This window comes from Taudactylus pleione, unplaced genomic scaffold (genome assembly GCF_031769625.1).
Source record: "Taudactylus pleione unplaced genomic scaffold, aTauple2 ptg000248l, whole genome shotgun sequence".
NCBI classification, from domain to species: Eukaryota; Metazoa; Chordata; class Amphibia; order Anura; family Myobatrachidae; genus Taudactylus; species Taudactylus pleione.
In genome coordinates this window covers 4,310,001-4,333,481 of record NW_028284650.1, presented here as the reverse complement: position 1 = coordinate 4,333,481, position 23,481 = coordinate 4,310,001, and the positions used below count along the sequence as shown (strand labels likewise).

The 23,481-nt window shown below is 35.4% G+C and overlaps 28 non-coding genes across 28 annotated transcripts; 18 read left to right on the top strand and 10 right to left on the bottom strand.

The window, feature by feature from the left end:
• Positions 1–297: 297 nt before the first annotated feature.
• Positions 298–369, bottom strand: TRNAE-UUC (transfer RNA glutamic acid (anticodon UUC)). Its single transcript has one exon. It is a non-coding gene; the product is annotated as a tRNA-Glu (tRNA).
• A 117-nt stretch (positions 370–486) lies between these two features.
• Positions 487–559, top strand: TRNAM-CAU (transfer RNA methionine (anticodon CAU)). The gene has a single exon. It is a non-coding gene; the product is annotated as a tRNA-Met (tRNA).
• Positions 560–1,621: 1,062 nt separating this feature from the next.
• Positions 1,622–1,694, top strand: TRNAM-CAU (transfer RNA methionine (anticodon CAU)). Its single transcript has one exon. It is a non-coding gene; the product is annotated as a tRNA-Met (tRNA).
• Positions 1,695–2,756: 1,062 nt separating this feature from the next.
• Positions 2,757–2,829, top strand: TRNAM-CAU (transfer RNA methionine (anticodon CAU)). The gene has a single exon. It is a non-coding gene; the product is annotated as a tRNA-Met (tRNA).
• A 903-nt stretch (positions 2,830–3,732) lies between these two features.
• Positions 3,733–3,804, bottom strand: TRNAE-UUC (transfer RNA glutamic acid (anticodon UUC)). The gene has a single exon. It is a non-coding gene; the product is annotated as a tRNA-Glu (tRNA).
• A 117-nt stretch (positions 3,805–3,921) lies between these two features.
• Positions 3,922–3,994, top strand: TRNAM-CAU (transfer RNA methionine (anticodon CAU)). The gene has a single exon. It is a non-coding gene; the product is annotated as a tRNA-Met (tRNA).
• Positions 3,995–5,056: 1,062 nt separating this feature from the next.
• Positions 5,057–5,129, top strand: TRNAM-CAU (transfer RNA methionine (anticodon CAU)). Its single transcript has one exon. It is a non-coding gene; the product is annotated as a tRNA-Met (tRNA).
• A 1,062-nt stretch (positions 5,130–6,191) lies between these two features.
• On the top strand, positions 6,192–6,264 carry TRNAM-CAU (transfer RNA methionine (anticodon CAU)). The gene has a single exon. It is a non-coding gene; the product is annotated as a tRNA-Met (tRNA).
• A 903-nt stretch (positions 6,265–7,167) lies between these two features.
• TRNAE-UUC (transfer RNA glutamic acid (anticodon UUC)) lies at positions 7,168–7,239 on the bottom strand. Its single transcript has one exon. It is a non-coding gene; the product is annotated as a tRNA-Glu (tRNA).
• Positions 7,240–7,356: 117 nt separating this feature from the next.
• Positions 7,357–7,429, top strand: TRNAM-CAU (transfer RNA methionine (anticodon CAU)). The gene has a single exon. It is a non-coding gene; the product is annotated as a tRNA-Met (tRNA).
• A 1,061-nt stretch (positions 7,430–8,490) lies between these two features.
• Positions 8,491–8,563, top strand: TRNAM-CAU (transfer RNA methionine (anticodon CAU)). The gene has a single exon. It is a non-coding gene; the product is annotated as a tRNA-Met (tRNA).
• A 1,062-nt stretch (positions 8,564–9,625) lies between these two features.
• TRNAM-CAU (transfer RNA methionine (anticodon CAU)) lies at positions 9,626–9,698 on the top strand. Its single transcript has one exon. It is a non-coding gene; the product is annotated as a tRNA-Met (tRNA).
• A 903-nt stretch (positions 9,699–10,601) lies between these two features.
• On the bottom strand, positions 10,602–10,673 carry TRNAE-UUC (transfer RNA glutamic acid (anticodon UUC)). The gene has a single exon. It is a non-coding gene; the product is annotated as a tRNA-Glu (tRNA).
• Positions 10,674–10,790: 117 nt separating this feature from the next.
• TRNAM-CAU (transfer RNA methionine (anticodon CAU)) lies at positions 10,791–10,863 on the top strand. Its single transcript has one exon. It is a non-coding gene; the product is annotated as a tRNA-Met (tRNA).
• A 903-nt stretch (positions 10,864–11,766) lies between these two features.
• On the bottom strand, positions 11,767–11,838 carry TRNAE-UUC (transfer RNA glutamic acid (anticodon UUC)). The gene has a single exon. It is a non-coding gene; the product is annotated as a tRNA-Glu (tRNA).
• A 117-nt stretch (positions 11,839–11,955) lies between these two features.
• TRNAM-CAU (transfer RNA methionine (anticodon CAU)) lies at positions 11,956–12,028 on the top strand. Its single transcript has one exon. It is a non-coding gene; the product is annotated as a tRNA-Met (tRNA).
• Positions 12,029–12,931: 903 nt separating this feature from the next.
• Positions 12,932–13,003, bottom strand: TRNAE-UUC (transfer RNA glutamic acid (anticodon UUC)). The gene has a single exon. It is a non-coding gene; the product is annotated as a tRNA-Glu (tRNA).
• Positions 13,004–13,120: 117 nt separating this feature from the next.
• Positions 13,121–13,193, top strand: TRNAM-CAU (transfer RNA methionine (anticodon CAU)). Its single transcript has one exon. It is a non-coding gene; the product is annotated as a tRNA-Met (tRNA).
• Positions 13,194–14,254: 1,061 nt separating this feature from the next.
• TRNAM-CAU (transfer RNA methionine (anticodon CAU)) lies at positions 14,255–14,327 on the top strand. Its single transcript has one exon. It is a non-coding gene; the product is annotated as a tRNA-Met (tRNA).
• Positions 14,328–15,388: 1,061 nt separating this feature from the next.
• TRNAM-CAU (transfer RNA methionine (anticodon CAU)) lies at positions 15,389–15,461 on the top strand. The gene has a single exon. It is a non-coding gene; the product is annotated as a tRNA-Met (tRNA).
• Positions 15,462–17,499: 2,038 nt separating this feature from the next.
• TRNAE-UUC (transfer RNA glutamic acid (anticodon UUC)) lies at positions 17,500–17,571 on the bottom strand. Its single transcript has one exon. It is a non-coding gene; the product is annotated as a tRNA-Glu (tRNA).
• A 118-nt stretch (positions 17,572–17,689) lies between these two features.
• Positions 17,690–17,762, top strand: TRNAM-CAU (transfer RNA methionine (anticodon CAU)). The gene has a single exon. It is a non-coding gene; the product is annotated as a tRNA-Met (tRNA).
• A 1,245-nt stretch (positions 17,763–19,007) lies between these two features.
• TRNAE-UUC (transfer RNA glutamic acid (anticodon UUC)) lies at positions 19,008–19,079 on the bottom strand. The gene has a single exon. It is a non-coding gene; the product is annotated as a tRNA-Glu (tRNA).
• A 118-nt stretch (positions 19,080–19,197) lies between these two features.
• Positions 19,198–19,270, top strand: TRNAM-CAU (transfer RNA methionine (anticodon CAU)). The gene has a single exon. It is a non-coding gene; the product is annotated as a tRNA-Met (tRNA).
• A 1,245-nt stretch (positions 19,271–20,515) lies between these two features.
• On the bottom strand, positions 20,516–20,587 carry TRNAE-UUC (transfer RNA glutamic acid (anticodon UUC)). Its single transcript has one exon. It is a non-coding gene; the product is annotated as a tRNA-Glu (tRNA).
• A 118-nt stretch (positions 20,588–20,705) lies between these two features.
• On the top strand, positions 20,706–20,778 carry TRNAM-CAU (transfer RNA methionine (anticodon CAU)). Its single transcript has one exon. It is a non-coding gene; the product is annotated as a tRNA-Met (tRNA).
• Positions 20,779–22,023: 1,245 nt separating this feature from the next.
• On the bottom strand, positions 22,024–22,095 carry TRNAE-UUC (transfer RNA glutamic acid (anticodon UUC)). Its single transcript has one exon. It is a non-coding gene; the product is annotated as a tRNA-Glu (tRNA).
• A 118-nt stretch (positions 22,096–22,213) lies between these two features.
• Positions 22,214–22,286, top strand: TRNAM-CAU (transfer RNA methionine (anticodon CAU)). The gene has a single exon. It is a non-coding gene; the product is annotated as a tRNA-Met (tRNA).
• The last annotated feature ends 1,195 nt before the right edge of the window (positions 22,287–23,481 follow it).

The window sequence follows — 23,481 nt, the reverse complement described above, 5'->3', positions numbered from 1 at the left end:
GGAGCACAAGGCATTGTTCTAGTCTTCTTTGTGATTTGATTCCCTCAGAGCTTTGCAATGCAATCAAAGAGCCACAATTCCATTTCTCACAAAGATTCAGGACATCTTAAATTTTACCTGTCTTCAGTTAAAGACAAATGATAATGGCATAAATATTGTCATAACTGGAAGAAGCAACACACATGTGCAATTGGGACCACATCAAGTACCAATCAGACAGAAGGAAACACTTGGCTGCAATTATTATCTTTTGGTCCTCTGTTTTTGAATCTGTCTTAAAACAGCAATAAGGTTGTATTCCCATACCGGGAGTCGAACCCGGGCCGCCTGGGTGAAAACCAGGAATCCTAACCGCTAGACCATATGGGAAGATGTTGATTGCGTCCTTCACTGTTTCATATAATATAAAAAAAAACATTTCACTGACATTATTTTGTTAAACAAAAATAATCCCACCATTTCAAAAATGAAGCAAATAAGGCAGGAGCCTTGTTAGCGCAGTAGGTAGTGCATCAGTCTCATAATCTGAAGGTCGTGAGTTCAATCCTCACACAGGGCATTTTTATTGATGTTTGTTTTGAGAGCATGGCATTGCAATCTAAGAGATGCAGCACTTTGTCTAACAAACTTGACTGCATTCAAATTTTACCTTTCTTGTTGAGTGGAGTATTCTGTTTTTTTTTTTTCAAAATAAGCTTTCATAACTCACGTGACCACTAATAGATTTCAGACCAGCAATATCAGAAAAGATATCAAATAATTTGTCCAAGATGGACCCTATTTATATAAAATAGTTAATAGAAATCATTTTTCATGGTCATAGTCAAAACTTTGTCCTCAGAAATCTTACCGCCAATGGATTTTAGACCTTAATTAATGGAAAAGGTGTGTTCAAATCACTTATCACATTTACAACAATTTTTTATTTTGTGTTTCATGCTTTTTGCCCTGATAGAGGTACATTGCAATCTCCAAGCCTCTATTCTGTTACTTACAATATTGATAGAACATTTGGAAATTTTTCCTCTAAGAATTGGTGGAGTTTTCTGTTTCTAAGATGACATGTGCCCTCAATCTTTTGTTTATTTCTGAATGATTTCAGAGCAAGAATAGTGGGAATTGTGATAATTTATTTCTCTGAATTGGAATCAATACAGAAGAAAGTGGAGCACAAGGCATTGTTCTAGTCTTCTTTGTGATTTTATTCCCTCAGAGCTTTGCAATGCAATCATAGAGCCACAATTCCATTTCTCACAAAGATTCAGGACATCTTAAATTTTACCTGTCTTCAGTTAAAGACAAATGCTAATGGCATAAATATTGTCATAACTGGAAGAAGCAACACACATGTGCAATTGGGACCACATCAGGTACCAATCAGACAGAAGGAAACACTTGGCTGCAATTATTATCTTTTGGTCCTCTGTTTTTGAATCTGTCTTAAAACAGCAATAGGGTTGTATTGGGTGAAAACCAGGAATCCTAACCGCTAGACCATATGGGAAGATGTCGATTGCGTCCTTCACTGTTTCATATAATATAAAAAAAAACATTTCACTGACATTATTTTGTTAAACAAAAATAATCCCACCATGTCAAAAATGAAGTAAATAAGGCAGGAGCCTTGTTAGCGCAGTAGGTAGCGCGTCAGTCTCATAATCTGAAGGTCGTGAGTTCAATCCTCACACAGGGCATTTTTATTGATGTTTGTTTTGAGAGCATGGCATTGCAATCTAAGAGATGCAGCACTTTGTCTAACAAACTTGACTGCATTCAAATTTTACCTTTCTTGTTGAGTGGAGTATTGTTTTTTTTTTTTTCAAAATAAGCTTTCATAACTCACGTGACCACTAATAGATTTCAGACCAGCAATATCAGAAAAGATATCAAATAATTTGTCCAAGATGGACCCTATTTATATAAAATAGTTAATAGAAATCATTTTTCATGGTCATAGTCAAAACTTTGTCCTCAGAAATCTTACTGCCAATGGATTTTAGACCTTAATTAATGGCAAAGGTGTGTTCAAATCACTTATCACATTTACAACAATTTTTTATTTTGTGTTTCATGCTTTTTGCCCTGATAGAGGTACATTGCAATCTCCAAGCCTCTATTCTGTTACTTACAATATTGATAGAACATTTGGAAATTTTTCCTCTAAGAATTGGTGGAGTTTTCTGTTTCTAAGATGACATGTGCCCTCAATCTTTTGTTTATTTCTGAATGATTTCAGAGCAAGAATAGTGGGAATTGTGATAATTTATTTCTCAGAATTGGAATCAATACAGAAGAAAGTGGAGCACAAGGCATTGTTCTAGTCTTCTTTGTGATTTGATTCCCTCAGAGCTTTGCAATGCAATCAAAGAGCCACAATTCCATTTCTCACAAAGATTCAGGACATCTTAAATTTTACCTGTCTTCAGTTAAAGACAAATGATAATGGCATAAATATTGTCATAACTGGAAGAAGCAACACACATGTGCAATTGGGACCACATCAAGTACCAATCAGACAGAAGGAAACACTTGGCTGCAATTATTATCTTTTGGTCCTCTGTTTTTGAATCTGTCTTAAAACAGCAATAGGGTTGTATTGGGTGAAAACCAGGAATCCTAACCGCTAGACCATATGGGAAGATGTCGATTGCGTCCTTCACTGTTTCATATAATATAAAAAAAAAACATTTCACTGACATTATTTTGTTAAACAAAAATAATCCCACCATTTCAAAAATGAAGCAAATAAGGCAGGAGCCTTGTTAGCGCAGTAGGTAGTGCATCAGTCTCATAATCTGAAGGTCGTGAGTTCAATCCTCACACAGGGCATTTTTATTGATGTTTGTTTTGAGAGCATGGCATTGCAATCTAAGAGATGCAGCACTTTGTCTAACAAACTTGACTGCATTCAAATTTTACCTTTCTTGTTGAGTGGAGTATTCTGTTTTTTTTTTTTCAAAATAAGCTTTCATAACTCACGTGACCACTAATAGATTTCAGACCAGCAATATCAGAAAAGATATCAAATAATTTGTCCAAGATGGACCCTATTTATATAAAATAGTTAATAGAAATCATTTTTCATGGTCATAGTCAAAACTTTGTCCTCAGAAATCTTACTGCCAATGGATTTTAGACCTTAATTAATGGCAAAGGTGTGTTCAAATCACTTATCACATTTACAACAATTTTTTATTTTGTGTTTCATGCTTTTTGCCCTGATAGAGGTACATTGCAATCTCCAAGCCTCTATTCTGTTACTTACAATATTGATAGAACATTTGGAAATTTTTCCTCTAAGAATTGGTGGAGTTTTCTGTTTCTAAGATGACATGTGCCCTCAATCTTTTGTTTATTTCTGAATGATTTCAGAGCAAGAATAGTGGGAATTGTGATAATTTATTTCTCAGAATTGGAATCAATACAGAAGAAAGTGGAGCACAAGGCATTGTTCTAGTCTTCTTTGTGATTTGATTCCCTCAGAGCTTTGCAATGCAATCAAAGAGCCACAATTCCATTTCTCACAAAGATTCAGGACATCTTAAATTTTACCTGTCTTCAGTTAAAGACAAATGATAATGGCATAAATATTGTCATAACTGGAAGAAGCAACACACATGTGCAATTGGGACCACATCAAGTACCAATCAGACAGAAGGAAACACTTGGCTGCAATTATTATCTTTTGGTCCTCTGTTTTTGAATCTGTCTTAAAACAGCAATAAGGTTGTATTCCCATACCGGGAGTCGAACCCGGGCCGCCTGGGTGAAAACCAGGAATCCTAACCGCTAGACCATATGGGAAGATGTTGATTGCGTCCTTCACTGTTTCATATAATATAAAAAAAAACATTTCACTGACATTATTTTGTTAAACAAAAATAATCCCACCATTTCAAAAATGAAGCAAATAAGGCAGGAGCCTTGTTAGCGCAGTAGGTAGTGCATCAGTCTCATAATCTGAAGGTCGTGAGTTCAATCCTCACACAGGGCATTTTTATTGATGTTTGTTTTGAGAGCATGGCATTGCAATCTAAGAGATGCAGCACTTTGTCTAACAAACTTGACTGCATTCAAATTTTACCTTTCTTGTTGAGTGGAGTATTCTGTTTTTTTTTTTTCAAAATAAGCTTTCATAACTCACGTGACCACTAATAGATTTCAGACCAGCAATATCAGAAAAGATATCAAATAATTTGTCCAAGATGGACCCTATTTATATAAAATAGTTAATAGAAATCATTTTTCATGGTCATAGTCAAAACTTTGTCCTCAGAAATCTTACCGCCAATGGATTTTAGACCTTAATTAATGGCAAAGGTGTGTTCAAATCACTTATCACATTTACAACAATTTTTTATTTTGTGTTTCATGCTTTTTGCCCTGATAGAGGTACATTGCAATCTCCAAGCCTCTATTCTGTTACTTACAATATTGATAGAACATTTGGAAATTTTTCCTCTAAGAATTGGTGGAGTTTTCTGTTTCTAAGATGACATGTGCCCTCAATCTTTTGTTTATTTCTGAATGATTTCAGAGCAAGAATAGTGGGAATTGTGATAATTTATTTCTCTGAATTGGAATCAATACAGAAGAAAGTGGAGCACAAGGCATTGTTCTAGTCTTCTTTGTGATTTTATTCCCTCAGAGCTTTGCAATGCAATCATAGAGCCACAATTCCATTTCTCACAAAGATTCAGGACATCTTAAATTTTACCTGTCTTCAGTTAAAGACAAATGCTAATGGCATAAATATTGTCATAACTGGAAGAAGCAACACACATGTGCAATTGGGACCACATCAGGTACCAATCAGACAGAAGGAAACACTTGGCTGCAATTATTATCTTTTGGTCCTCTGTTTTTGAATCTGTCTTAAAACAGCAATAGGGTTGTATTGGGTGAAAACCAGGAATCCTAACCGCTAGACCATATGGGAAGATGTCGATTGCGTCCTTCACTGTTTCATATAATATAAAAAAAAACATTTCACTGACATTATTTTGTTAAACAAAAATAATCCCACCATGTCAAAAATGAAGTAAATAAGGCAGGAGCCTTGTTAGCGCAGTAGGTAGCGCGTCAGTCTCATAATCTGAAGGTCGTGAGTTCAATCCTCACACAGGGCATTTTTATTGATGTTTGTTTTGAGAGCATGGCATTGCAATCTAAGAGATGCAGCACTTTGTCTAACAAACTTGACTGCATTCAAATTTTACCTTTCTTGTTGAGTGGAGTATTGTTTTTTTTTTTTTCAAAATAAGCTTTCATAACTCACGTGACCACTAATAGATTTCAGACCAGCAATATCAGAAAAGATATCAAATAATTTGTCCAAGATGGACCCTATTTATATAAAATAGTTAATAGAAATCATTTTTCATGGTCATAGTCAAAACTTTGTCCTCAGAAATCTTACTGCCAATGGATTTTAGACCTTAATTAATGGCAAAGGTGTGTTCAAATCACTTATCACATTTACAACAATTTTTTATTTTGTGTTTCATGCTTTTTGCCCTGATAGAGGTACATTGCAATCTCCAAGCCTCTATTCTGTTACTTACAATATTGATAGAACATTTGGAAATTTTTCCTCTAAGAATTGGTGGAGTTTTCTGTTTCTAAGATGACATGTGCCCTCAATCTTTTGTTTATTTCTGAATGATTTCAGAGCAAGAATAGTGGGAATTGTGATAATTTATTTCTCAGAATTGGAATCAATACAGAAGAAAGTGGAGCACAAGGCATTGTTCTAGTCTTCTTTGTGATTTGATTCCCTCAGAGCTTTGCAATGCAATCAAAGAGCCACAATTCCATTTCTCACAAAGATTCAGGACATCTTAAATTTTACCTGTCTTCAGTTAAAGACAAATGATAATGGCATAAATATTGTCATAACTGGAAGAAGCAACACACATGTGCAATTGGGACCACATCAAGTACCAATCAGACAGAAGGAAACACTTGGCTGCAATTATTATCTTTTGGTCCTCTGTTTTTGAATCTGTCTTAAAACAGCAATAGGGTTGTATTGGGTGAAAACCAGGAATCCTAACCGCTAGACCATATGGGAAGATGTCGATTGCGTCCTTCACTGTTTCATATAATATAAAAAAAAAACATTTCACTGACATTATTTTGTTAAACAAAAATAATCCCACCATTTCAAAAATGAAGCAAATAAGGCAGGAGCCTTGTTAGCGCAGTAGGTAGTGCATCAGTCTCATAATCTGAAGGTCGTGAGTTCAATCCTCACACAGGGCATTTTTATTGATGTTTGTTTTGAGAGCATGGCATTGCAATCTAAGAGATGCAGCACTTTGTCTAACAAACTTGACTGCATTCAAATTTTACCTTTCTTGTTGAGTGGAGTATTCTGTTTTTTTTTTTTCAAAATAAGCTTTCATAACTCACGTGACCACTAATAGATTTCAGACCAGCAATATCAGAAAAGATATCAAATAATTTGTCCAAGATGGACCCTATTTATATAAAATAGTTAATAGAAATCATTTTTCATGGTCATAGTCAAAACTTTGTCCTCAGAAATCTTACCGCCAATGGATTTTAGACCTTAATTAATGGCAAAGGTGTGTTCAAATCACTTATCACATTTACAACAATTTTTTATTTTGTGTTTCATGCTTTTTGCCCTGATAGAGGTACATTGCAATCTCCAAGCCTCTATTCTGTTACTTACAATATTGATAGAACATTTGGAAATTTTTCCTCTAAGAATTGGTGGAGTTTTCTGTTTCTAAGATGACATGTGCCCTCAATCTTTTGTTTATTTCTGAATGATTTCAGAGCAAGAATAGTGGGAATTGTGATAATTTATTTCTCTGAATTGGAATCAATACAGAAGAAAGTGGAGCACAAGGCATTGTTCTAGTCTTCTTTGTGATTTTATTCCCTCAGAGCTTTGCAATGCAATCATAGAGCCACAATTCCATTTCTCACAAAGATTCAGGACATCTTAAATTTTACCTGTCTTCAGTTAAAGACAAATGCTAATGGCATAAATATTGTCATAACTGGAAGAAGCAACACACATGTGCAATTGGGACCACATCAGGTACCAATCAGACAGAAGGAAACACTTGGCTGCAATTATTATCTTTTGGTCCTCTGTTTTTGAATCTGTCTTAAAACAGCAATAAGGTTGTATTCCCATACCGGGAGTCGAACCCGGGCCGCCTGGGTGAAAACCAGGAATCCTAACCGCTAGACCATATGGGAAGATGTTGATTGCGTCCTTCACTGTTTCATATAATATAAAAAAAAACATTTCACTGACATTATTTTGTTAAACAAAAATAATCCCACCATTTCAAAAATGAAGCAAATAAGGCAGGAGCCTTGTTAGCGCAGTAGGTAGCGCGTCAGTCTCATAATCTGAAGGTCGTGAGTTCAATCCTCACACAGGGCATTTTTATTGATGTTTGTTTTGAGAGCATGGCATTGCAATCTAAGAGATGCAGCACTTTGTCTAACAAACTTGACTGCATTCAAATTTTACCTTTCTTGTTGAGTGGAGTATTGTTTTTTTTTTTTTCAAAATAAGCTTTCATAACTCACGTGACCACTAATAGATTTCAGACCAGCAATATCAGAAAAGATATCAAATAATTTGTCCAAGATGGACCCTATTTATATAAAATAGTTAATAGAAATCATTTTTCATGGTCATAGTCAAAACTTTGTCCTCAGAAATCTTACTGCCAATGGATTTTAGACCTTAATTAATGGCAAAGGTGTGTTCAAATCACTTATCACATTTACAACAATTTTTTATTTTGTGTTTCATGCTTTTTGCCCTGATAGAGGTACATTGCAATCTCCAAGCCTCTATTCTGTTACTTACAATATTGATAGAACATTTGGAAATTTTTCCTCTAAGAATTGGTGGAGTTTTCTGTTTCTAAGATGACATGTGCCCTCAATCTTTTGTTTATTTCTGAATGATTTCAGAGCAAGAATAGTGGGAATTGTGATAATTTATTTCTCAGAATTGGAATCAATACAGAAGAAAGTGGAGCACAAGGCATTGTTCTAGTCTTCTTTGTGATTTGATTCCCTCAGAGCTTTGCAATGCAATCAAAGAGCCACAATTCCATTTCTCACAAAGATTCAGGACATCTTAAATTTTACCTGTCTTCAGTTAAAGACAAATGATAATGGCATAAATATTGTCATAACTGGAAGAAGCAACACACATGTGCAATTGGGACCACATCAAGTACCAATCAGACAGAAGGAAACACTTGGCTGCAATTATTATCTTTTGGTCCTCTGTTTTTGAATCTGTCTTAAAACAGCAATAGGGTTGTATTGGGTGAAAACCAGGAATCCTAACCGCTAGACCATATGGGAAGATGTCGATTGCGTCCTTCACTGTTTCATATAATATAAAAAAAAACATTTCACTGACATTATTTTGTTAAACAAAAATAATCCCACCATGTCAAAAATGAAGTAAATAAGGCAGGAGCCTTGTTAGCGCAGTAGGTAGCGCGTCAGTCTCATAATCTGAAGGTCGTGAGTTCAATCCTCACACAGGGCATTTTTATTGATGTTTGTTTTGAGAGCATGGCATTGCAATCTAAGAGATGCAGCACTTTGTCTAACAAACTTGACTGCATTCAAATTTTACCTTTCTTGTTGAGTGGAGTATTGTTTTTTTTTTTTTCAAAATAAGCTTTCATAACTCACGTGACCACTAATAGATTTCAGACCAGCAATATCAGAAAAGATATCAAATAATTTGTCCAAGATGGACCCTATTTATATAAAATAGTTAATAGAAATCATTTTTCATGGTCATAGTCAAAACTTTGTCCTCAGAAATCTTACTGCCAATGGATTTTAGACCTTAATTAATGGCAAAGGTGTGTTCAAATCACTTATCACATTTACAACAATTTTTTATTTTGTGTTTCATGCTTTTTGCCCTGATAGAGGTACATTGCAATCTCCAAGCCTCTATTCTGTTACTTACAATATTGATAGAACATTTGGAAATTTTTCCTCTAAGAATTGGTGGAGTTTTCTGTTTCTAAGATGACATGTGCCCTCAATCTTTTGTTTATTTCTGAATGATTTCAGAGCAAGAATAGTGGGAATTGTGATAATTTATTTCTCAGAATTGGAATCAATACAGAAGAAAGTGGAGCACAAGGCATTGTTCTAGTCTTCTTTGTGATTTGATTCCCTCAGAGCTTTGCAATGCAATCAAAGAGCCACAATTCCATTTCTCACAAAGATTCAGGACATCTTAAATTTTACCTGTCTTCAGTTAAAGACAAATGATAATGGCATAAATATTGTCATAACTGGAAGAAGCAACACACATGTGCAATTGGGACCACATCAAGTACCAATCAGACAGAAGGAAACACTTGGCTGCAATTATTATCTTTTGGTCCTCTGTTTTTGAATCTGTCTTAAAACAGCAATAGGGTTGTATTGGGTGAAAACCAGGAATCCTAACCGCTAGACCATATGGGAAGATGTCGATTGCGTCCTTCACTGTTTCATATAATATAAAAAAAAAACATTTCACTGACATTATTTTGTTAAACAAAAATAATCCCACCATTTCAAAAATGAAGCAAATAAGGCAGGAGCCTTGTTAGCGCAGTAGGTAGTGCATCAGTCTCATAATCTGAAGGTCGTGAGTTCAATCCTCACACAGGGCATTTTTATTGATGTTTGTTTTGAGAGCATGGCATTGCAATCTAAGAGATGCAGCACTTTGTCTAACAAACTTGACTGCATTCAAATTTTACCTTTCTTGTTGAGTGGAGTATTCTGTTTTTTTTTTTTCAAAATAAGCTTTCATAACTCACGTGACCACTAATAGATTTCAGACCAGCAATATCAGAAAAGATATCAAATAATTTGTCCAAGATGGACCCTATTTATATAAAATAGTTAATAGAAATCATTTTTCATGGTCATAGTCAAAACTTTGTCCTCAGAAATCTTACCGCCAATGGATTTTAGACCTTAATTAATGGCAAAGGTGTGTTCAAATCACTTATCACATTTACAACAATTTTTTATTTTGTGTTTCATGCTTTTTGCCCTGATAGAGGTACATTGCAATCTCCAAGCCTCTATTCTGTTACTTACAATATTGATAGAACATTTGGAAATTTTTCCTCTAAGAATTGGTGGAGTTTTCTGTTTCTAAGATGACATGTGCCCTCAATCTTTTGTTTATTTCTGAATGATTTCAGAGCAAGAATAGTGGGAATTGTGATAATTTATTTCTCTGAATTGGAATCAATACAGAAGAAAGTGGAGCACAAGGCATTGTTCTAGTCTTCTTTGTGATTTTATTCCCTCAGAGCTTTGCAATGCAATCATAGAGCCACAATTCCATTTCTCACAAAGATTCAGGACATCTTAAATTTTACCTGTCTTCAGTTAAAGACAAATGCTAATGGCATAAATATTGTCATAACTGGAAGAAGCAACACACATGTGCAATTGGGACCACATCAGGTACCAATCAGACAGAAGGAAACACTTGGCTGCAATTATTATCTTTTGGTCCTCTGTTTTTGAATCTGTCTTAAAACAGCAATAAGGTTGTATTCCCATACCGGGAGTCGAACCCGGGCCGCCTGGGTGAAAACCAGGAATCCTAACCGCTAGACCATATGGGAAGATGTTGATTGCGTCCTTCACTGTTTCATATAATATAAAAAAAAACATTTCACTGACATTATTTTGTTAAACAAAAATAATCCCACCATTTCAAAAATGAAGCAAATAAGGCAGGAGCCTTGTTAGCGCAGTAGGTAGTGCATCAGTCTCATAATCTGAAGGTCGTGAGTTCAATCCTCACACAGGGCATTTTTATTGATGTTTGTTTTGAGAGCATGGCATTGCAATCTAAGAGATGCAGCACTTTGTCTAACAAACTTGACTGCATTCAAATTTTACCTTTCTTGTTGAGTGGAGTATTCTGTTTTTTTTTTTTCAAAATAAGCTTTCATAACTCACGTGACCACTAATAGATTTCAGACCAGCAATATCAGAAAAGATATCAAATAATTTGTCCAAGATGGACCCTATTTATATAAAATAGTTAATAGAAATCATTTTTCATGGTCATAGTCAAAACTTTGTCCTCAGAAATCTTACCGCCAATGGATTTTAGACCTTAATTAATGGCAAAGGTGTGTTCAAATCACTTATCACATTTACAACAATTTTTTATTTTGTGTTTCATGCTTTTTGCCCTGATAGAGGTACATTGCAATCTCCAAGCCTCTATTCTGTTACTTACAATATTGATAGAACATTTGGAAATTTTTCCTCTAAGAATTGGTGGAGTTTTCTGTTTCTAAGATGACATGTGCCCTCAATCTTTTGTTTATTTCTGAATGATTTCAGAGCAAGAATAGTGGGAATTGTGATAATTTATTTCTCTGAATTGGAATCAATACAGAAGAAAGTGGAGCACAAGGCATTGTTCTAGTCTTCTTTGTGATTTTATTCCCTCAGAGCTTTGCAATGCAATCATAGAGCCACAATTCCATTTCTCACAAAGATTCAGGACATCTTAAATTTTACCTGTCTTCAGTTAAAGACAAATGCTAATGGCATAAATATTGTCATAACTGGAAGAAGCAACACACATGTGCAATTGGGACCACATCAGGTACCAATCAGACAGAAGGAAACACTTGGCTGCAATTATTATCTTTTGGTCCTCTGTTTTTGAATCTGTCTTAAAACAGCAATAAGGTTGTATTCCCATACCGGGAGTCGAACCCGGGCCGCCTGGGTGAAAACCAGGAATCCTAACCGCTAGACCATATGGGAAGATGTTGATTGCGTCCTTCACTGTTTCATATAATATAAAAAAAAACATTTCACTGACATTATTTTGTTAAACAAAAATAATCCCACCATTTCAAAAATGAAGCAAATAAGGCAGGAGCCTTGTTAGCGCAGTAGGTAGTGCATCAGTCTCATAATCTGAAGGTCGTGAGTTCAATCCTCACACAGGGCATTTTTATTGATGTTTGTTTTGAGAGCATGGCATTGCAATCTAAGAGATGCAGCACTTTGTCTAACAAACTTGACTGCATTCAAATTTTACCTTTCTTGTTGAGTGGAGTATTCTGTTTTTTTTTTTTCAAAATAAGCTTTCATAACTCACGTGACCACTAATAGATTTCAGACCAGCAATATCAGAAAAGATATCAAATAATTTGTCCAAGATGGACCCTATTTATATAAAATAGTTAATAGAAATCATTTTTCATGGTCATAGTCAAAACTTTGTCCTCAGAAATCTTACCGCCAATGGATTTTAGACCTTAATTAATGGCAAAGGTGTGTTCAAATCACTTATCACATTTACAACAATTTTTTATTTTGTGTTTCATGCTTTTTGCCCTGATAGAGGTACATTGCAATCTCCAAGCCTCTATTCTGTTACTTACAATATTGATAGAACATTTGGAAATTTTTCCTCTAAGAATTGGTGGAGTTTTCTGTTTCTAAGATGACATGTGCCCTCAATCTTTTGTTTATTTCTGAATGATTTCAGAGCAAGAATAGTGGGAATTGTGATAATTTATTTCTCTGAATTGGAATCAATACAGAAGAAAGTGGAGCACAAGGCATTGTTCTAGTCTTCTTTGTGATTTTATTCCCTCAGAGCTTTGCAATGCAATCATAGAGCCACAATTCCATTTCTCACAAAGATTCAGGACATCTTAAATTTTACCTGTCTTCAGTTAAAGACAAATGCTAATGGCATAAATATTGTCATAACTGGAAGAAGCAACACACATGTGCAATTGGGACCACATCAGGTACCAATCAGACAGAAGGAAACACTTGGCTGCAATTATTATCTTTTGGTCCTCTGTTTTTGAATCTGTCTTAAAACAGCAATAAGGTTGTATTCCCATACCGGGAGTCGAACCCGGGCCGCCTGGGTGAAAACCAGGAATCCTAACCGCTAGACCATATGGGAAGATGTTGATTGCGTCCTTCACTGTTTCATATAATATAAAAAAAAACATTTCACTGACATTATTTTGTTAAACAAAAATAATCCCACCATTTCAAAAATGAAGCAAATAAGGCAGGAGCCTTGTTAGCGCAGTAGGTAGCGCGTCAGTCTCATAATCTGAAGGTCGTGAGTTCAATCCTCACACAGGGCATTTTTATTGATGTTTGTTTTGAGAGCATGGCATTGCAATCTAAGAGATGCAGCACTTTGTCTAACAAACTTGACTGCATTCAAATTTTACCTTTCTTGTTGAGTGGAGTATTGTTTTTTTTTTTTTCAAAATAAGCTTTCATAACTCACGTGACCACTAATAGATTTCAGACCAGCAATATCAGAAAAGATATCAAATAATTTGTCCAAGATGGACCCTATTTATATAAAATAGTTAATAGAAATCATTTTTCATGGTCATAGTCAAAACTTTGTCCTCAGAAATCTTACTGCCAATGGATTTTAGACCTTAATTAATGGCAAAGGTGTGTTCAAATCACTTATCACATTTACAACAATTTTTTATTTTGTGTTTCATGCTTTTTGCCCTGATAGAGGTACATTGCAATCTCCAAGCCTCTATTCTGTTACTTACAATATTGATAGAACATTTGGAAATTTTTCCTCTAAGAATTGGTGGAGTTTTCTGTTTCTAAGATGACATGTGCCCTCAATCTTTTGTTTATTTCTGAATGATTTCAGAGCAAGAATAGTGGGAATTGTGATAATTTATTTCTCAGAATTGGAATCAATACAGAAGAAAGTGGAGCACAAGGCATTGTTCTAGTCTTCTTTGTGATTTGATTCCCTCAGAGCTTTGCAATGCAATCAAAGAGCCACAATTCCATTTCTCACAAAGATTCAGGACATCTTAAATTTTACCTGTCTTCAGTTAAAGACAAATGATAATGGCATAAATATTGTCATAACTGGAAGAAGCAACACACATGTGCAATTGGGACCACATCAAGTACCAATCAGACAGAAGGAAACACTTGGCTGCAATTATTATCTTTTGGTCCTCTGTTTTTGAATCTGTCTTAAAACAGCAATAGGGTTGTATTGGGTGAAAACCAGGAATCCTAACCGCTAGACCATATGGGAAGATGTCGATTGCGTCCTTCACTGTTTCATATAATATAAAAAAAAACATTTCACTGACATTATTTTGTTAAACAAAAATAATCCCACCATGTCAAAAATGAAGTAAATAAGGCAGGAGCCTTGTTAGCGCAGTAGGTAGCGCGTCAGTCTCATAATCTGAAGGTCGTGAGTTCAATCCTCACACAGGGCATTTTTATTGATGTTTGTTTTGAGAGCATGGCATTGCAATCTAAGAGATGCAGCACTTTGTCTAACAAACTTGACTGCATTCAAATTTTACCTTTCTTGTTGAGTGGAGTATTGTTTTTTTTTTTTTCAAAATAAGCTTTCATAACTCACGTGACCACTAATAGATTTCAGACCAGCAATATCAGAAAAGATATCAAATAATTTGTCCAAGATGGACCCTATTTATATAAAATAGTTAATAGAAATCATTTTTCATGGTCATAGTCAAAACTTTGTCCTCAGAAATCTTACTGCCAATGGATTTTAGACCTTAATTAATGGCAAAGGTGTGTTCAAATCACTTATCACATTTACAACAATTTTTTATTTTGTGTTTCATGCTTTTTGCCCTGATAGAGGTACATTGCAATCTCCAAGCCTCTATTCTGTTACTTACAATATTGATAGAACATTTGGAAATTTTTCCTCTAAGAATTGGTGGAGTTTTCTGTTTCTAAGATGACATGTGCCCTCAATCTTTTGTTTATTTCTGAATGATTTCAGAGCAAGAATAGTGGGAATTGTGATAATTTATTTCTCAGAATTGGAATCAATACAGAAGAAAGTGGAGCACAAGGCATTGTTCTAGTCTTCTTTGTGATTTGATTCCCTCAGAGCTTTGCAATGCAATCAAAGAGCCACAATTCCATTTCTCACAAAGATTCAGGACATCTTAAATTTTACCTGTCTTCAGTTAAAGACAAATGATAATGGCATAAATATTGTCATAACTGGAAGAAGCAACACACATGTGCAATTGGGACCACATCAAGTACCAATCAGACAGAAGGAAACACTTGGCTGCAATTATTATCTTTTGGTCCTCTGTTTTTGAATCTGTCTTAAAACAGCAATAGGGTTGTATTGGGTGAAAACCAGGAATCCTAACCGCTAGACCATATGGGAAGATGTCGATTGCGTCCTTCACTGTTTCATATAATATAAAAAAAAACATTTCACTGACATTATTTTGTTAAACAAAAATAATCCCACCATGTCAAAAATGAAGTAAATAAGGCAGGAGCCTTGTTAGCGCAGTAGGTAGCGCGTCAGTCTCATAATCTGAAGGTCGTGAGTTCAATCCTCACACAGGGCATTTTTATTGATGTTTGTTTTGAGAGCATGGCATTGCAATCTAAGAGATGCAGCACTTTGTCTAACAAACTTGACTGCATTCAAATTTTACCTTTCTTGTTGAGTGGAGTATTGTTTTTTTTTTTTTCAAAATAAGCTTTCATAACTCACGTGACCACTAATAGATTTCAGACCAGCAATATCAGAAAAGATATCAAATAATTTGTCCAAGATGGACCCTATTTATATAAAATAGTTAATAGAAATCATTTTTCATGGTCATAGTCAAAACTTTGTCCTCAGAAATCTTACTGCCAATGGATTTTAGACCTTAATTAATGGCAAAGGTGTGTTCAAATCACTTATCACATTTACAACAATTTTTTATTTTGTGTTTCATGCTTTTTGCCCTGATAGAGGTACATTGCAATCTCCAAGCCTCTATTCTGTTACTTACAATATTGATAGAACATTTGGAAATTTTTCCTCTAAGAATTGGTGGAGTTTTCTGTTTCTAAGATGACATGTGCCCTCAATCTTTTGTTTATTTCTGAATGATTTCAGAGCAAGAATAGTGGGAATTGTGATAATTTATTTCTCAGAATTGGAATCAATACAGAAGAAAGTGGAGCACAAGGCATTGTTCTAGTCTTCTTTGTGATTTGATTCCCTCAGAGCTTTGCAATGCAATCAAAGAGCCACAATTCCATTTCTCACAAAGATTCAGGACATCTTAAATTTTACCTGTCTTCAGTTAAAGACAAATGATAATGGCATAAATATTGTCATAACTGGAAGAAGCAACACACATGTGCAATTGGGACCACATCAAGTACCAATCAGACAGAAGGAAACACTTGGCTGCAATTATTATCTTTTGGTCCTCTGTTTTTGAATCTGTCTTAAAACAGCAATAGGGTTGTATTGGGTGAAAACCAGGAATCCTAACCGCTAGACCATATGGGAAGATGTCGATTGCGTCCTTCACTGTTTCATATAATATAAAAAAAAAACATTTCACTGACATTATTTTGTTAAACAAAAATAATCCCACCATTTCAAAAATGAAGCAAATAAGGCAGGAGCCTTGTTAGCGCAGTAGGTTGTGCGTCAGTCTCATAATCTGAAGGTCGTGAGTTCAATGCTCACACAGGGCATTTTTATTGATGTTTGTTTTGAGAGCATGGCATTGCAATCTAAGAGATGCAGCACTTTGTCTAACAAACTTGACTGCATTCAAATTTTACCTTTCTTGTTGAGTGGAGTATTCTGTTTTTTTTTTTTCAAAATAAGCTTTCATAACTCACGTGACCACTAATAGATTTCAGACCAGCAATATCAGAAAAGATATCAAATAATTTGTCCAAGATGGACCCTATTTATATAAAATAGTTAATAGAAATCATTTTTCATGGTCATAGTCAAAACTTTGTCCTCAGAAATCTTACCGCCAATGGATTTTAGACCTTAATTAATGGCAAAGGTGTGTTCAAATCACTTATCACATTTACAACAATTTTTTATTTTGTGTTTCATGCTTTTTGCCCTGATAGAGGTACATTGCAATCTCCAAGCCTCTATTCTGTTACTTACAATATTGATAGAACATTTGGAAATTTTTCCTCTAAGAATTGGTGGAGTTTTCTGTTTCTAAGATGACATGTGCCCTCAATCTTTTGTTTATTTCTGAATGATTTCAGAGCAAGAATAGTGGGAATTGTGATAATTTATTTCTCTGAATTGGAATCAATACAGAAGAAAGTGGAGCACAAGGCATTGTTCTAGTCTTCTTTGTGATTTTATTCCCTCAGAGCTTTGCAATGCAATCATAGAGCCACAATTCCATTTCTCACAAAGATTCAGGACATCTTAAATTTTACCTGTCTTCAGTTAAAGACAAATGCTAATGGCATAAATATTGTCATAACTGGAAGAAGCAACACACATGTGCAATTGGGACCACATCAGGTACCAATCAGACAGAAGGAAACACTTGGCTGCAATTATTATCTTTTGGTCCTCTGTTTTTGAATCTGTCTTAAAACAGCAATAAGGTTGTATTCCCATACCGGGAGTCGAACCCGGGCCGCCTGGGTGAAAACCAGGAATCCTAACCGCTAGACCATATGGGAAGATGTCGATTGTGTCCTTCACTGTTTCATATAATATAAAAAAAAAACATTTCACTGACATTATTTTGTTAAACAAAAATAATCCCACCATGTCAAAAATGAAGTAAATAAGGCGGGAGCCTTGTTAGCGCAGTAGGTAGCGCGTCAGTCTCATAATCTGAAGGTCGTGAGTTCAATCCTCACACAGGGCATTTTTATTGATGTTTGTTTTGAGAGCATGGCATTGCAATCTAATGGTGCATACACACGATCAGATTTTTTCTTCAGATATGGACGATAACGATTTAAAAATCGTTCAGTCGTTCATATCTGAAGGAAAATCGTTCATATCTGACATGCCTGAACGATGGACGATCAACGATGCGCGTTCCCGTTTGTCAGATAACGATATCTGACATCTGATGGGTTTGCAGTCAGACTTGGACGATTCCATTCATTTTAATGCAGTCAAAAATCGTTCAATCGTTCAAATCGTTCAAAACTTTGGTCAAATCGTTCAAATCGTTCAAATCGTTTAGTCGTTCATCTGACAAATCTGACAAGTCTGACAAATCTGACCGTGTGTACGCTCCATAAGAGATGCAGCACTTTGTCTAACAAACTTGACTGCATTCAAATTTTACCTTTCTTGTTGAGTGGAGTATTCTGTTTTTTTTTTTTCAAAATAAGCTTTCATAACTCACGTGACCACTAATAGATTTCAGACCAGCAATATCAGAAAAGATATCAAATAATTTGTCCAAGATGGACCCTATTTATATAAAATAGTTAATAGAAATCATTTTTCATGGTCATAGTCAAAACTTTGTCCTCAGAAATCTTACCGCCAATGGATTTTAGACCTTAATTAATGGCAAAGGTGTGTTCAAATCACTTATCACATTTACAACAATTTTTTATTTTGTGTTTCATGCTTTTTGCCCTGATAGAGGTACATTGCAATCTCCAAGCCTCTATTCTGTTACTTACAATATTGATAGAACATTTGGAAATTTTTCCTCTAAGAATTGGTGGAGTTTTCTGTTTCTAAGATGACATGTGCCCTCAATCTTTTGTTTATTTCTGAATGATTTCAGAGCAAGAATAGTGGGAATTGTGATAATTTATTTCTCTGAATTGGAATCAATACAGAAGAAAGTGGAGCACAAGGCATTGTTCTAGTCTTCTTTGTGATTTTATTCCCTCAGAGCTTTGCAATGCAATCATAGAGCCACAATTCCATTTCTCACAAAGATTCAGGACATCTTAAATTTTACCTGTCTTCAGTTAAAGACAAATGCTAATGGCATAAATATTGTCATAACTGGAAGAAGCAACACACATGTGCAATTGGGACCACATCAGGTACCAATCAGACAGAAGGAAACACTTGGCTGCAATTATTATCTTTTGGTCCTCTGTTTTTGAATCTGTCTTAAAACAGCAATAAGGTTGTATTCCCATACCGGGAGTCGAACCCGGGCCGCCTGGGTGAAAACCAGGAATCCTAACCGCTAGACCATATGGGAAGATGTCGATTGCGTCCTTCACTGTTTCATATAATATAAAAAAAAAACATTTCACTGACATTATTTTGTTAAACAAAAATAATCCCACCATGTCAAAAATGAAGTAAATAAGGCGGGAGCCTTGTTAGCGCAGTAGGTAGCGCGTCAGTCTCATAATCTGAAGGTCGTGAGTTCAATCCTCACACAGGGCATTTTTATTGATGTTTGTTTTGAGAGCATGGCATTGCAATCTAATGGTGCATACACACGATCAGATTTTTTCTTCAGATATGGACGATAACGATTTAAAAATCGTTCAGTCGTTCATATCTGAAGGAAAATCGTTCATATCTGACATGCCTGAACGATGGACGATCAACGATGCGCGTTCCCGTTTGTCAGATAACGATATCTGACATCTGATGGGTTTGCAGTCAGACTTGGACGATTCCATTCATTTTAATGCAGTCAAAAATCGTTCAATCGTTCAAATCGTTCAAAACTTTGGTCAAATCGTTCAAATCGTTCAAATCGTTTAGTCGTTCATCTGACAAATCTGACAAGTCTGACAAATCTGACCGTGTGTACGCTCCATAAGAGATGCAGCACTTTGTCTAACAAACTTGACTGCATTCAAATTTTACCTTTCTTGTTGAGTGGAGTATTCTGTTTTTTTTTTTTCAAAATAAGCTTTCATAACTCACGTGACCACTAATAGATTTCAGACCAGCAATATCAGAAAAGATATCAAATAATTTGTCCAAGATGGACCCTATTTATATAAAATAGTTAATAGAAATCATTTTTCATGGTCATAGTCAAAACTTTGTCCTCAGAAATCTTACCGCCAATGGATTTTAGACCTTAATTAATGGCAAAGGTGTGTTCAAATCACTTATCACATTTACAACAATTTTTTATTTTGTGTTTCATGCTTTTTGCCCTGATAGAGGTACATTGCAATCTCCAAGCCTCTATTCTGTTACTTACAATATTGATAGAACATTTGGAAATTTTTCCTCTAAGAATTGGTGGAGTTTTCTGTTTCTAAGATGACATGTGCCCTCAATCTTTTGTTTATTTCTGAATGATTTCAGAGCAAGAATAGTGGGAATTGTGATAATTTATTTCTCTGAATTGGAATCAATACAGAAGAAAGTGGAGCACAAGGCATTGTTCTAGTCTTCTTTGTGATTTTATTCCCTCAGAGCTTTGCAATGCAATCATAGAGCCACAATTCCATTTCTCACAAAGATTCAGGACATCTTAAATTTTACCTGTCTTCAGTTAAAGACAAATGCTAATGGCATAAATATTGTCATAACTGGAAGAAGCAACACACATGTGCAATTGGGACCACATCAGGTACCAATCAGACAGAAGGAAACACTTGGCTGCAATTATTATCTTTTGGTCCTCTGTTTTTGAATCTGTCTTAAAACAGCAATAAGGTTGTATTCCCATACCGGGAGTCGAACCCGGGCCGCCTGGGTGAAAACCAGGAATCCTAACCGCTAGACCATATGGGAAGATGTCGATTGCGTCCTTCACTGTTTCATATAATATAAAAAAAAAACATTTCACTGACATTATTTTGTTAAACAAAAATAATCCCACCATGTCAAAAATGAAGTAAATAAGGCGGGAGCCTTGTTAGCGCAGTAGGTAGCGCGTCAGTCTCATAATCTGAAGGTCGTGAGTTCAATCCTCACACAGGGCATTTTTATTGATGTTTGTTTTGAGAGCATGGCATTGCAATCTAATGGTGCATACACACGATCAGATTTTTTCTTCAGATATGGACGATAACGATTTAAAAATCGTTCAGTCGTTCATATCTGAAGGAAAATCGTTCATATCTGACATGCCTGAACGATGGACGATCAACGATGCGCGTTCCCGTTTGTCAGATAACGATATCTGACATCTGATGGGTTTGCAGTCAGACTTGGACGATTCCATTCATTTTAATGCAGTCAAAAATCGTTCAATCGTTCAAATCGTTCAAAACTTTGGTCAAATCGTTCAAATCGTTCAAATCGTTTAGTCGTTCATCTGACAAATCTGACAAGTCTGACAAATCTGACCGTGTGTACGCTCCATAAGAGATGCAGCACTTTGTCTAACAAACTTGACTGCATTCAAATTTTACCTTTCTTGTTGAGTGGAGTATTCTGTTTTTTTTTTTTCAAAATAAGCTTTCATAACTCACGTGACCACTAATAGATTTCAGACCAGCAATATCAGAAAAGATATCAAATAATTTGTCCAAGATGGACCCTATTTATATAAAATAGTTAATAGAAATCATTTTTCATGGTCATAGTCAAAACTTTGTCCTCAGAAATCTTACCGCCAATGGATTTTAGACCTTAATTAATGGCAAAGGTGTGTTCAAATCACTTATCACATTTACAACAATTTTTTATTTTGTGTTTCATGCTTTTTGCCCTGATAGAGGTACATTGCAATCTCCAAGCCTCTATTCTGTTACTTACAATATTGATAGAACATTTGGAAATTTTTCCTCTAAGAATTGGTGGAGTTTTCTGTTTCTAAGATGACATGTGCCCTCAATCTTTTGTTTATTTCTGAATGATTTCAGAGCAAGAATAGTGGGAATTGTGATAATTTATTTCTCTGAATTGGAATCAATACAGAAGAAAGTGGAGCACAAGGCATTGTTCTAGTCTTCTTTGTGATTTTATTCCCTCAGAGCTTTGCAATGCAATCATAGAGCCACAATTCCATTTCTCACAAAGATTCAGGACATCTTAAATTTTACCTGTCTTCAGTTAAAGACAAATGCTAATGGCATAAATATTGTCATAACTGGAAGAAGCAACACACATGTGCAATTGGGACCACATCAGGTACCAATCAGACAGAAGGAAACACTTGGCTGCAATTATTATCTTTTGGTCCTCTGTTTTTGAATCTGTCTTAAAACAGCAATAAGGTTGTATTCCCATACCGGGAGTCGAACCCGGGCCGCCTGGGTGAAAACCAGGAATCCTAACCGCTAGACCATATGGGAAGATGTCGATTGTGTCCTTCACTGTTTCATATAATATAAAAAAAAAACATTTCACTGACATTATTTTGTTAAACAAAAATAATCCCACCATGTCAAAAATGAAGTAAATAAGGCGGGAGCCTTGTTAGCGCAGTAGGTAGCGCGTCAGTCTCATAATCTGAAGGTCGTGAGTTCAATCCTCACACAGGGCATTTTTATTGATGTTTGTTTTGAGAGCATGGCATTGCAATCTAATGGTGCATACACACGATCAGATTTTTTCTTCAGATATGGACGATAACGATTTAAAAATCGTTCAGTCGTTCATATCTGAAGGAAAATCGTTCATATCTGACATGCCTGAACGATGGACGATCAACGATGCGCGTTCCCGTTTGTCAGATAACGATATCTGACATCTGATGGGTTTGCAGTCAGACTTGGACGATTCCATTCATTTTAATGCAGTCAAAAATCGTTCAATCGTTCAAATCGTTCAAAACTTTGGTCAAATCGTTCAAATCGTTCAAATCGTTTAGTCGTTCATCTGACAAATCTGACAAGTCTGACAAATCTGACCGTGTGTACGCTCCATAAGAGATGCAGCACTTTGTCTAACAAACTTGACTGCATTCAAATTTTACCTTTCTTGTTGAGTGGAGTATTCTGTTTTTTTTTTTTCAAAATAAGCTTTCATAACTCACGTGACCACTAATAGATTTCAGACCAGCAATATCAGAAAAGATATCAAATAATTTGTCCAAGATGGACCCTATTTATATAAAATAGTTAATAGAAATCATTTTTCATGGTCATAGTCAAAACTTTGTCCTCAGAAATCTTACCGCCAATGGATTTTAGACCTTAATTAATGGCAAAGGTGTGTTCAAATCACTTATCACATTTACAACAATTTTTTATTTTGTGTTTCATGCTTTTTGCCCTGATAGAGGTACATTGCAATCTCCAAGCCTCTATTCTGTTACTTATAATATTGATAGAACATTTGGAAATTTTTCCTCTAAGAATTGGTGGAGTTTTCTGTTTCTAAGATGACATGTGCCCTCAATCTTTTGTTTATTTCTGAATGATTTCAGAGCAAGAATAGTGGGAATTGTGATAATTTATTTCTCAGAATTGGAATCAATACAGAAGAAAGTGGAGCACAAGGCATTGTTCTAGTCTTCTTTGTGATTTTATTCCCTCAGAGCTTTGCAATGCAATCAAAGAGCCACAATTCCATTTCTCACAAAGATTCAGGACATCTTAAATTTTACCTGTCTTCAGTTAAAGACAAATGATAATGGCATAAATATTGTCATAACTGGAAGAAGCAACACACATGTGCAATTGGGACCACATCAGGTACCAATCAGACAGAAGGAAACACTTGGCTGCAATTATTAT